General features: G+C 47.4%; 1 non-coding gene across 1 annotated transcript; it reads right to left on the reverse strand.

Annotated features, from left to right (window-relative positions):
- Positions 1-509: 509 nt before the first annotated feature.
- On the reverse strand, positions 510-618 carry LOC136478732 (small nucleolar RNA R71). Its single transcript, XR_010764446.1, has one exon. It is a non-coding gene; the product is annotated as a small nucleolar RNA R71 (small nucleolar RNA).
- Positions 619-9,571: the final 8,953 nt, after the last annotated feature.

Here is a 9,571-nt window from a genome sequence, read left to right on the forward strand (position 1 = left end):
GAAGTATCAACAAGCATTTCTGGCACCGTTGCTAGGGAAGGCAACTGGCCTCGGATTTATATTGCTAGTCTTGCTAACTAGTCTTTTAGTTATCCTAAGTAGTTTATCCTTTTTTCCTCATACCCTATCACTACCCAACACGATCATGGGTGACAAGTCCATTCATGATTTTTCTACACCCTCGGCTGCTAATGTAGCCACCGGACCCAATGTTATCAATCGGGACGCTAACTTTGAGTTTAAGCCAACGTTAATTATGATGGTTCAAGCTAGTTTGTTTTGTGGGAAAGCCCATGAGGATACAAATGCTCACCTCCAACACTTTTTGGAGATTTGTATCACATTCACCATTAGGAGAGTGAACCAAGAGGTTATACATCTTCGCCTTTTCCCCTTCTCTTTGTTAGGAAAGGCTAAGCAATGGTTTTACTCTAACCACAATGTTGTAGACACATGGGACAAGTGTTCCAATGCTTTCCTAGTCAAGTTTTTCCCTATGGGGAAGACTAATGCTCTTCACAATAAGATCTCTAGTTTCCAACAACTAGCAGATGAGTCGATTCCTGAAGCTTGGGAACAAATGCAAGAGTACGTCTCTGCATACCCACACCATGGCATGGAAGACTGGCTTTTGATCTAGAACTTCTACCATGGATTAGTGCTGTTAGATAGGAGCCATTTAGATGCTGTTGCTGGTGGACCATTCTTTTCGCTAAATGTTGCAGATGCCAAGACACTGATCAAGAAGATGGTTTCCAACCAAGGATGGAGCGACGATCAACTCCAACCCCATAAATGAGGTATACATTCAGTTAAAGAAATTGACATGCTTGCAGCTAAGATGGACCTGTTCGCGAAGCGAGTAGAACATTATGAGAAGGTGAGTACCCAAGAGACACTCAAAGCCATAGAATCCCACATGATTTGTGTAGACTGTGGAGATGTTGGACATTCAGAAAACTCCTGTCCCGAGACCTAGGAGGGTCTTAACTTCGTCAACACCGACAACGGGTTTCATCCACAACAACATCAAGGATGGAATCAGCGCTCCAACAATCAAGGAGGTAACAATTATTACTCTTCTCAATGCATGAATAATCAAGGTAATAATAGTTATGCTTTCCTTAAAGATCTTATTTATAGTCAAAGTAGAATGACTGATAGCATTAATAAAAGGTTGCATGCTCATGACAAGATGTTGGAAAATATAAATGCTAAATTGGATGAGTTTTCTTCTGCTTTAAAGAATCAACTTAGTTTCAATAAGATGATAGAAACCCATTTAGCTCAAATTGCTGCTGCTATCCCATCCTATGAAAAAGATAGAATTCCTGGCAAACCGAAGGAACCATGGAGACAGCCAACCTTGTTACGGCAAGGTATGACTTTTCTAAAAATGGTTGGGGATTTTCTATTAAAAAAGTGACCCTAGGTACCCCATCATTACTTGCTCCATAGGACTCCATACTTTTCATAATGCCATTTGTGATCTAGGATCTAGTGTTAACATAATGTCTAAGAAAATTTATGATAAATTGTTCTACACTACCTTAGCTCCAATTTCAGTTTACTTACAATTAGCCAATGAATCCACCCATTATCTCGGGGGAGTAGCCACAGATTTATTAGTTAAAGTTAGGAGTGCTTATGTTCTAATAGATTTTATGATCTTAGACATGGGCAACGCCGAGGATACACCTTTAATCCTTGGTCGTCCTTTCCTTAATACTGCAAATGCTTGTATATATGTGGCTTTTGGGCAAATCCAATTCCACTTTGCTAGAAGGAAATAAATATTTGCTTTGCCTCTGGATAACTCTTTTTTGATGAGAAATAATAAAAGAAGAAGCATCCAAAGAGAATCAAGATGAAGAAACCAAAGCCGATTGGAGAACCAGAGAAACCTGTCAAGAAGAAGAAGAATAGAAAGAGGTGGCATAAAAAGAAAGATCCGTCCTCAAATTAGTCATCCCCTGATCCTAACAAGGCCTCCGAGGTGGAACAAGAGCAAACACCTCCGCTCAAGGAAGAATAACTTTGAGCCCGTCAAATAGGTAAGTCTTCTATTTCCTTGCATATTTACTGCATTTCATTAGTTGCATCTCATATTTAAATTTCCAATAAATTTGATCTGCATTACATGATTAGTTAGTTGCATTAAGCTACTCTTTGTTAATAAATAAAGTCCTATAGTAGCTATGCATGTTAGGATAGGGTTTGCATTTAAAAAAACAACAACATATAAAAAAAAATATAATAACAAAATAAAAAAAATAATATTCAGTAGTAGTCATATTGAATAAGTTATCTAGTAGTAATAGGTTAGTCATTTAGTCATTTATGCATTCTAGTAGTATTAGTTAGTCAATAAAGAAAGAATCAAAAGAGCCGCCAGAAGACATTCCAACTTATGCAAAAGGCAAGCTTGGGGGAGACATCTCTCCCCGCTCAGGTATGAAAAATCTTAAACCCTCTCTTTACATTCATGTTTGTTTTATATGTCAATATTCATGATCATAGATCATAGAGAGGAGTGCCTTGAAATTTATCTTAAAAGAAACTCTGCTCTAATAAAATGATGATAATTTATTTGGAGATGATGAATAGTTTCTCTGTGATACATTGCAAAAGCTTGGCATACAACCTTATACTTCTTAAGTTTTGAGCATGGTAACTTAGAGTTCATCTTAAGTTGAATGCTTTTGTGGGTTACAAATGCTAGAACCAAATATAAGTTCTTGTGAGAAATGTTGTAGCCAAGATTAGAGTAAATCTTTGAACCTATCTGAGGGATGGTAAAAACAACCTGGAGTTTTGTTTTGCAAAATGCGAAAACTCTCTTGCTAGAAGTTCCTCAATGGTGATAAATTCGTACCAAAGCCAATTACATATTCATTCATACATGATAAAGCCACTATAAAAATCTGCTTGTTTGTTTTGAGCTTTTTCAAGCCTTGTTGATCTGAGTAGAGAAACTTGTCATGCTTTTTGATCAAGATCACGTACACCCACATACTTATGCTATTCCTACACTGGGAATACACAACCACATATGCTTTCCATTCATTATTGCTCTATGAGAATCAAAGTTACCTCTCTAGCTATCTTTCATAAAAAAGAGAGGCATGGGCTGCAGAAAAAAGTGAGAGAGAATAAAGAGCAAAAAGCTCTAGTGTTCAAAAAAAGGAGAGAAGAAGAGAGAGAAAAAGAAAAGTAGCCATGCCCTCTCAAAAGGATGCTAGAGAAGGGAAGATTCTCAAAGGAGTACCACTTCCACCAAATATACCACACACATGCACATCTTGATCAATTAGTATGATTTGTTGCTCCTTGTGATCCAAGTGTTTGACTTAGAAATATATTCAATTCAAGTAGGCTATGCTTTTATCCCCTACCTTGAGCTCCACATAAGCTTTAGGATAGAAATTAAGGCTAAGAACCATGGCCTTGTTGAGATTTCAAACACCATTGAGTGACTTGAGTGTACCATCTAAGGAACTTAGGCAAGTTTTCTCTTCAAAATTTATTGAAAACCTCCAGGAAGTTTGAGCTAAACCAAAGTAGGCAAAAGTATCTATCTAGCTACATATTCTTGCAATTGCTTGTGTTAAGGTAAAAGCTATAAGTTCCACATTGCTAAAACTGATGGTGAATTTCTAAGTGCTAACATGTTCAACTCGAGAGATAGTATTTGTTTGTATATAAGTTTCTACAGGGTGTTACATAGTAGCAACTCCTGATCCAACACCTATTCCATGCTAAACCCACATCTTTGTTGAGGACAGCAAAGGGGTAGCTTGGGGGAGCTTGTTGATGGTCACTAACACCCATTTTGACCATCAACATTCCACCCAAAAGCATAACAAAGTGAGGTAAATTATCATCACATGTGTTAAATTTTGTTTATAATTCACCTAGTTCCACTTGTGCTTGTAAAATTATTTGTATGTGAAAGCCCTAGTTTGGTTTTAGATAATTGATGAAACCTATTTGGACTAATCCTTGTATCTAAGTGTGTGACTAGATAGGATGGTCCAATCCAAGTGGTGGAGCAAGATGAAATCCATGGTGATGTTTGTGGACATGTGATGATGGTGATCAAGCTACGGACTTGGAAAAGAAGAAAGAGAAAAACAAAATGGGCTCAAGGCAAAGGTATAATTGATAGGAGCCATTTTGTTTTGGTGATCAAGACACTTAGAGAGTGTGACCAGATTTAGGATAGATAGCCATACTATCAAGAGGGGGGAATCTCGATTAAAACAGTTGTCAAGTGCCACTAGGTGAAGTGATTCATGCATATGCATTAGGACCTAGTGTGCTAACAAATTAACCCTTGAAAAATACTTGGAAAAATGCTAACACACATGCACTATGGTGAAACACTTTGTTGTTAGCATTTTGGAATCAAGGGTGGTGTAGTTGAATTATTAGAAAAAGAATAGGAGGAAGAAGGGGACCGGACCCTGAGTTTAGGGAGACCGGTGTCGGTGTTTCGAGTAATCACCAACGAGTAAATTTCTAATATTGCGCGTCTGGCTCGAATGGTGTGCCTAGAGGACACAAGGTTTATACTAGTTCGGGCAGAATGTCCCTACGTTAAGTTCATCGCCGCTGCTCATGTTACTTAGCACTGAAAGTTTGTAGTAGGGGTGACAAGCGAGTGAGAAAGGGACAGGTCCCAAGTCTCTGATGTGCGTGTGCTCCTAAGGCATGTTAGGGCATGTGTTTTGATGTCTATAACCATGTAGAGTGGTGAACTGCCCCTTGCTAGGATGTCCTGCTTCCCCTTTTATAGATGAAGGGGAAGAGCAGGTTACACAGAGAGAAAGAGGGAGAAGAGGCCAGGAGAGGAAGGCTTCTAGGACTGCCAGGACTTTCTTTTCCTTTGTGCGAGTCTCGCCGACACTACAGATGGTGATAGGGATGGCTCCACGCCAGGCGCCTGTCCGACGTCGATGCCATGCCCTAGCGTTATCAGGGGGTCGTGATGTCCCATTCTGCCCTGGTGGGCGATGTGGCAAACCAACATGCTGGTCAGTGGCCGTACAGGGAGTAGGTAGCATAGTGACCATGTGTCCATCACTGTTGGTGATGTGAGTTCCCTGGAATGACATGTCGTGGGCATGGGTTGTGTTGAGATGTGCCTGCTCCCTACACGATGCCAGAAGTTTGACCTTAGGTTGTACTTTCTGGCTTGTAGTGGTTGGTGGCAGCATGAGCTTCCATCAGGAGCCACGCCCGAGGGGTCAGGAGAAACAGAGCCTACCCTAGAGGTCAGGTGAGGCGGAGCCCGCACACCTAGGGGCCAGGCGAGACAGAGCTTGTACCTAGAGGTCGAGCGAGGCAGAACCTGCACACCTAGAGGCCAGCGTGAGGCAGAGCCTGCACCCAAAGGTCAAGCAAGGTAGAGCCCGTGCACCTAGAGGCCGGGCGAGGCGAAGCCTGCCCCAAGGGTTGGGTGAGGTGGAGCCCATGACCTCAGGGTTGGGTGAGGCAGAAACTGCTCTAGGGGTCAGACGAGGTGGAGCGCATGACCCCTGGAGGCCGGGTGAGCTGGAGCCCTCCCCTAGACGGTGGACAAGGCGAAGTTCATGCACCTAGCGGTCGGTCGAGGTGGAGACCGCCCTAGGGGTCGAACGAGGTGGAGCCCTCCCCTAGAGGGCAGACGAGGCGAAGTCCATGCACCTAGGGGTCGATCGGTGTTGTAGTCGCGCTCTTGACTGCTCAGATAAATCAATGTTGATGGTTATTAGCTCCTCCTCTTCGGGTGCCGTAGTATTGGTCCCTGACAGTAGCCCTTGAGCCTATGGAGGAGTAGAATACTCCTTCGAAGGATTTTTTGATTGGGAGAACTCCGAAGGCCTTGGCCTTTTTTGTCACCCACAGTGTGACCTAGGGATGGTGATTCCCCTTCGTTGAGTCCCCTCCCATAGCAGGGGTTCAGTCGAGGATCAGTTCGTCTTTGCGATTGTCTTCCCTCAAGTGTTTTTTCTGATAAAATGGAGGGGCCGAGCAGTGCCATGATTGTCCTCTAAGGATGAGTCATGCCATCCGGTGAGCTAGTCTGAGTGGGGCCCCTAGCATCCCGTTCGTGGGGATCCGTCTTGGGTTAGCTTGGTGACCGACTCTAGATTCTCAGCAGTCAATCCATATAGTTCTCAGGCCCGTTCGACCAGTCCCGAGGGCTATGTGCCTTTCTTCATGGAAAAACCATGGATCGTAACCGACCGAGACTCAAACGTGGGCCGAGATGCCTGCGGCGCTCGTGCGCCCGGGTACTGGCCACTAGCGAGCCCATCCCTTTCCACCTTTCGATCTAAAGGCACCTAGAGTAGTTGTCGAACCCATTGATGGGCCAACCTATGAACTCCTGGGCCTAGACAGGTCATAGAGGTGTTTTTAGATCCGTATCCCTTTTACCTGTGATGGGTCATGGTCCGTTCAGGAAGGCAAAACATCCGGCAAGTTTTTCAAGAGGAACAGACAGAGATTGCATGCGCACGTCCTGTGGCGAGATGTTGTGGTAGATCATGGCAGGCATGGAGATCTAGGTGGGTAGTTGGTTTCCTCACACCCATCGCCCCTATAAAACCAAAGGGTTTGCCCTCTGGGTTCCATACCTTGCATCCTTGCCTCTGCAACCACAACCGCCATCGCCAATCGCTTAGGTTTCCTGCCTCCGCATATCTACCACTACCAAGCTCGCATCCACCTGCCCCCATCTCCAATGGATCCATGGTGCTGCTCTGACATCACCTTCCAGCACTTGGAGGGCCTTGTCCGTCGTGGTCTTCTCTATGCGCGGACCTCGGCCAAGGAGTGGCTGCTGCCCGGTGAGGAGGATCTACCATCGCCTCCCGATGGCTATGTAGTGTTGTTCGCCCACTTCCATCAGTGTGGGTTTGTGACCTCCGCCCATAGATTTCTCCGGGGGCTACTGTGCTACTATAAGATTGAGCTGCAGCATCTCAATCCCAACAGGATCTAGCACATGGCAGCATTCGTCACCTTGTGCGAGGGATTCCTGGGGATCAGCCCTCACTTCGACTTGTGGAGGTACTTCTTCACCATCACCCCCAGAAGAAGAGGGAGAAGAGCAGCAGGCAGGAGCTGCATATGCCGATAGGGTGCGCCGGCATCCATCTTCGGAACAATCGGGTCATCGAGTACCTGTCCATGTGGCTCTTGACGTCCAACAAGGGGTGGCACTCATAGTGCTTCTACCTTAAGAATGATGCCACCACCCATCTACCGGAGTTCACCGGGCGCCTGATCAAAGAGGCCCTAGAGTCATCGAGGAAATGGGGCATCCCAGAGAATGACAAGAAGAAGATCCAGGACCACATCACCACCATCTACATCCTGAAGGAGAATGGCCTAAAGGGGTCGAGTGTCATCAGGGCCTACCAAGCGAGGACGGTGGCACCATTGGTGACGCGCGCCGACTTGCTTTATGCGATGGCGCCTAAGGCATCGTTCGATGGAATGACGCTCGCTGAGGGGATGCTCCCCAACTCTGAGATCACACAGCACATCAAGGAGGCAATGGAGCCTTTGTGGGACGATGTGGGCGCCCCCTCAATTTTATCTACCTGGTGCCCGGACATCCTCCGATGTGACCAGAGCCAGGCCATGTCATCTTTGTAAGTGTCCCTTTCTCTTGCCTTTTCTTCGATTGATTTCCTGACCCCTTGATACTAACTTTGAGAGAGGCAGGTCCAGCCGAGGGTCCTCATCCTCACGGATCACCCGGCGCCATTGCCAAGGGATCCAGCCGTGAGGACGATGAATCATGCTGAGGGTGAGCGGCTGAGGAAGGCGAAGGAGGACAAGAAAAGGAAGAAGTAGCGGAAGCTGCAGCATGGGAATGAGGGGAGGAAACCAATAGTGACGATGATGATGATGATGGTGATGACGACAAGGTAGTCGATGATGTCGAGTGGGACATCCTAGAGAACGAGGATGCAATGATAGGTATTGGTTCGTCCTTACAGGCATTGGGACCCTTCTCGTTCTATGGAAGGGAGGGTACGTCAGGGGAGCTGGCGGAGGTAGGACATACTATCGGCCTCCCCTAGGAGTCAATAGGGGCGGACAGCTCTGCCATCGCGCCCAAGGTGCTGGTGGAGGCAGGCGGCTCCACCGTCGTGTCCCAAGAGCCAAGGGGAGTGAGCTCCTCTGCCCAGGAGCACGGGGCGGGCTAGAAATGGCCTCGCTCTGATGAGGTGGAGGAAAGGTCGGGGGTTCTCCCCCCAAATGTATCTGCTGCCCGACGACGCTGAGGTGAGTTGTCACTTCCTCTATTTCCCCCTTGTTTTGGTCAGATTTCATCATGACTTATGCCTTTCGTCTCTTGCAGCGTCGGGAGGTAGCATAATCCTTTGGCACTGGTGCTGAAGAAGAGTGTCGCCCTTCAAGCGAGGCGGCAGCCGTCAGTTGGCACCATGCCCATTTTGGGTGGGAGTGGTGCCAGCGTGACTGTGTCTCTGGCCGATCAGGCGCTGCCCATGGTGGCGCCCATGCCCTCAGTGGGATGGGTGGATGCAGGGGCTCAAGGGGTGCCTTTAGAGGTCACAGAGCAGCCGGCGATCATCATAATACCACTGCCGATGATGGGGTGGATGGGGCTACCGACTGCGCTCGTGGCACCGACCATGGTGGGCATGACACAGCCGGTCAGGACCCTGCTGATGTAGGTGGAAGTGGCAGTAGTTGTGACAGGCGAGGCACAGCCGGGTGCAACCATGGCGGCGCCTAAGGTACCAACGCAACCCGCACCATCAGCGGCCCAAGTGACGGCGCCTGGTGTGGGCCTGATAGAGGGGGATGGGGCCGAGGGGTCCCCGAATGTCATGGTACCTGGAGAGAGGTCAGCGTCTATACTGCTGACCCCTTCCATCGCTGGAGGGGGAGTCTTGGCGGAGACATCATGGTGAGAGGGGTCGGTGGCGCCTAGAGCCGACGAACAGTCATCCCTGGCCCTAACATCAGTGGGCAGTGGTTCGCCGGAGCGGGGCGTGCCCCTGCTCCAGTGGGTGGATCCACAGAATCTAGAGTTGATGCTTTTCACCCTCGATGCCACAACAGAGAGCATGGAGCAGGAGAGCCTCGACATGGGGATCGCGTCCATGCTCGAAGCCCTGGACCATGCTAGGGGTGCCTTGCACGACATTGTCATTCCCTTCGACTGGCTATTTGCTTGATCCTACTTCTTGCCCTTTTTTGTTATCTATATACTTTTTGTATTTTGACCATCATCTTCCTGCAGTCCCTCATAGCTCATAGCTAGGGGAAGTCTTGGTTCCTTCATCAACAGAAGGAGACCTAGGACCGCCTCATCGAGGAGGTGTGGCTACATGGGGAGGTGACCGCTCAACTAGTTGCCGCCTAGCAGAGGGTGGCTGAGCTGACTCCTCTTGCCGAGGAGGCAGACAGTCTTCGGTCATGGGTGGCTGAGGCCCATCGACACACTGATGAGGCCGAGAAGGCGTTTGAGGCCCTATCGGCGAGGTCATAGAGGGATGACGAGGAGTCCACCAAGGTCAGGAAGGAGTAGGACGAGCTACTC

This window comes from Miscanthus floridulus, chromosome 8 (genome assembly GCF_019320115.1).
Source record: "Miscanthus floridulus cultivar M001 chromosome 8, ASM1932011v1, whole genome shotgun sequence".
Lineage (NCBI taxonomy): Eukaryota > Viridiplantae > Streptophyta > Magnoliopsida > Poales > Poaceae > Miscanthus > Miscanthus floridulus.